We start from the raw sequence: 3,846 nt of genomic DNA, 5'->3' as shown, positions 1-3,846 counted from the left end.
GATTTTTTCAGAGTGACTACAATTGCACTAGAATTGTTTATTTTTTGTAAATATTTTTTGTATTTTCTCGTTAATACCTGCGTTCTGTTTTGTATGATGTAAGAATGTAAATTGTTGATCTGTATTTTAKATWWAAAAAATAAAAAGGCTTGAGTTCGAGTTGGAATTCCGTGTTGGATGACCGGAAGTCGGAACTAGTTTTTTTTCTTTCGACTTGCCCCTTTTGAATTTACTGATGTCTGAAGTCGGATGTTTTCCGAGTTCTCAGTTGTTWTGAACGCGGCATTGCTAATCACTGGTTAGAAACTAAATGTCCCATAATGCCTGGTGTGGTTGTAGTCCGTAGCGCAGAAGTACGCCCAAGCAGGAAGTGCTGTGAAGAGCGGATAGCTAGCATCTACTGAAAACATACACAATCGTGAACGCTCAACGAATGCCGGTAGCAAGTAAAAAAAGCAATCYAATAACATCAGCTTGCCGCACCTTGATAGTCGATGTGCGAGCCATATCACCGGTCATCTGTTTCTATCGTTGCTTGCACTGACAGCTGTCAGCGAAATGGAACATATCCGAACGCCAAAGGTAAGAAAGCTAACGTTAACTAACTTGCGTAGCTATTTTTTTACCACCCAGCAAAAACATTTTAAATGCATGRTATGTAGTTAGCTAGCTAACAATAATGACTTGCTATGCAATAACGAATGGTGCGTTGACAGTGGTGTCCAAATAGATATAGGATAATATTGCAAGGCTGGCTAGTCAGCCAGCCAGCTTTCTAATGTGTGTTCAAGGGGTGTGTTTTGAATTATCTTTGTTGTATTAATGCTATTTAATCTCTCCTCAGACTAATATTATTCTGTTTGTCCTGTGGGTACCTTTGCCACTGTTCCACCCCTTGTGTATTGCTGTCATGGTGTATTTGTAATTTGCAATGTAATRCGTTACAAATTTAAGTTTGTTCCACCTGAGCGAGTCTGACCTCAAGTCAGAGACCACTATGATGACACACCAAATGTGTTTGATGGATTGCGGGAAAAGTGCAGGAATAGGTTTTTGTAGGCTGCAGGGTTCCAAGCTATGTCTTCCAATGTTACGACTGCTGTCGGCATCCAAAGATTAACCAACTTGAATAAACACTTAAGGATGACAGCAGTTGGATGTAGTCTAAACGTTATTTGTCACATGCGCGAATACAACAGGTGTATGTAACCTTACAGTGAAATGCTTACTTACAGCCCTAACCAACAATGCAGTTAAAAAAAAAAAAAGACATAAAAAGAAGTAAGAGATAAGATAAAACAGATAATTAAGAGCAAGCAGTAAATAACAATAAGCTGTGCTATATACAGGGGGCACCGGTGTCAAGGTAATATTACATGTATGGTTAGAGTTATTAAAGTGACTATTGCATAGTTATAAGCAGAGAGTAGCAGCAGCGTGGAAAGGGGGGGGACCATGCAAATAGTCTGCTGTAGCCATTTGAATTAGCTGTTCAGGATCTTATGGCTTGGGGGTAGAAGGCTGTTTAGAAAGCCTCTTGACCTACACTTTGGTGCTCCGTACCGCTTGCCTGCGGTAGGCAGAGAGAACAGTCTATGAACTAAGGGTGGCTGGAGTCCTGACAATTTGTAAGGCCTTTCTCGGGAACACCGCTGGATAGAGGTCCGAGATTAGCAAGAAGCTTGGTCCCGGTGATGTTAGCTGGCAACAACGGCACTACCCTCTGTATGCCAGGGTCCCTAGCTTAGTGATTGAGGTTAGAGGGCACTATTGTTTGTTAAACACAGACTGTAGTCAATGAATAGCATTCTTACATAGGTGTTCTTTTGTCAGGTGTGTGAAAGACAGTGTGGAGTGCAGTAGAAGATTACATCATCTGTGGATCTGTTGGTGCGGTAGCAAATTGGAGGAGTTCTAGTTCGGGGTAATAGGTGTTATGTGAGCCATGACCAGCCTTTCAAAGCATTTCATGGCTACAGACTTGTGCTACGAGTRGGTTGTAATTTAGGCAGGTTACCTTAGTGTTCTTGGGCACAGGGACTATGGTGGTCTGCTTGAAACATGTTGGTATTACAGACTCAGRCAGGGAGAGGTTGAAAATGTCAGTGAAGACACTTGCCATTTGGTCAGCGCATGTTCGGAGTACACGTCCTGGTAATCTGTCTGACCCTGCGGCCTTGTGAATGTTGACCTGTTTAAAGGTCTTACTCACATCGGCTGCGGAGAGTGTGGTCACACAGTCGTCCAGGATAGCTGATGCTCTCATGCATGTTTCAGTGTTTCTTGCTTCAACGTGAGCATAGAAGTTATTTAGCTTGTCTGYTAGGCTCGTGTCACTGGGTAGCTCTCGGCTGTGCTTCCCTTTTGTAGTCTGTAATAGTTTGCAAGCCCTGCCACATCCGACGAGCGTCGGAGCCGGTGTAGTCTGATTCGATCTTAGTCCTGTATTGATGCTTTGCCTGTTTGATGGTTCGTCGGAGGGCATATAGGGATTTCTTATAAGCTTCCGGGTTAGAGTCCTGCTCCTTGAAAGCGGCAGCTCTACCCTTTAGCTCAGTGTGAATGTTGCCTGTAATCCATGGCTTCTGGTTGGGGTATATACACGTACAGTCACTTTGGGGACGATGTCCTCAATGCAATTTTTGATAAAGCCAGTGACTGATGTGGTGTACAAMGCCATCAGAAGAATCCCGGAACATATTCCAGTGTGTGCTAGKAAAACAGTCCTGTAGTTTAGCATCTGCTTCATCTGACTGAGTCACTGGTGCTTCCTGCTTTAATTTTAGCTTGTAAGCAGGAATCAGGAGGAWAGAYTTATGGTCAGATTTGCCAAATGGATGGTGAGGGAGAGCTTTGTACACGTCTCTGTGTGTGGAGTAAAGGTGGTCTAGAATTTTCCCTCTGGTTGCACATTTAACATGCTGGTAGAAATGAGGTGAAACAGATTGAAGTTTCCCTACATTAAACATTTACATTTACATTTAAGTCATTTAGCAGACGCTCTTATCCAGAGCGACTTACAAATTGGTGCATTCACCTTATGGTCCCCAGCCACTAGGAGCGCCGTTTCTGGATGAGCGTTTTCCTGTTTGCTTATGGCCATATACAGCTCATTGAGTGCGGTTTTAGTGCCAGCATCAGTCTGTGGTGGTATGTAGACAGCTACGAAAAATACAGATGAAATCTCTCTAGGTGTATAGTGTGGTCTACAGCTTATCTTCTTATGGATAGGGCAGCATTTTTCACGTTGGATGAAAAGCGTGCCCAGAGTAATCCTGCTACTCAGTCCTAGTTGCTATATATGCATATTATTTAGTAGATTGGATAGAGAAAACATCTGAAGTTCTTAAAACTGTTGAATGATGGTCCTGTGAGTATTAACAGAATAGAGGATCGACCGATATATCGGAATGGCTGATTTAAATAGGCCGATTTCAATTTTCTAACAATCGGAACATCGGAAATTTTTGACCTTTATTGTATCTTTAACTGGCCAAGTAGTAAGAACACATTCTTATTTTCAAATGACGGCCTGGGAACGATGGGTTCAACTGCTTGTTCCAAGGGAAGAACGACATTTTTACTTGTCAGCTCAGCGGGGATAATCTTAATTCGATCATCTTGAACTACTTTACGACCTAGTCCAAACGTCTAAAAACCCACGCCTGTGAGCCGCCTATTACTAGAGGCCACCCAAAATTGTCAACTCCGTCGAATGCAGTAAGAAAAGCAAGGTAAGTTGCTATATGCTAGCAGTGTTAACTTATCTCTATAAAACAACATCAATTAATTCAATCAATCATATCACTAGTAATAATACACACTGGGTTGAATGATATTACTAGA

The 3,846-nt window shown here is 42.3% G+C and overlaps 1 pseudogene; it reads left to right on the top strand.

The window, feature by feature from the left end:
• The first annotated feature begins 211 nt into the window (after positions 1-211).
• Positions 212-3,846, top strand: part of LOC112081049 (phosphatidylinositol-3,5-bisphosphate 3-phosphatase MTMR6-like) — a 29,937-nt pseudogene continuing 26,302 nt past the window's right edge.

This window comes from Salvelinus sp. IW2-2015, unplaced genomic scaffold (assembly GCF_002910315.2).
Source record: "Salvelinus sp. IW2-2015 unplaced genomic scaffold, ASM291031v2 Un_scaffold16692, whole genome shotgun sequence".
Taxonomy (NCBI): Eukaryota; Metazoa; Chordata; class Actinopteri; order Salmoniformes; family Salmonidae; genus Salvelinus; species Salvelinus sp. IW2-2015.
This window is presented reverse-complemented; position numbering and strand designations above follow the sequence as displayed.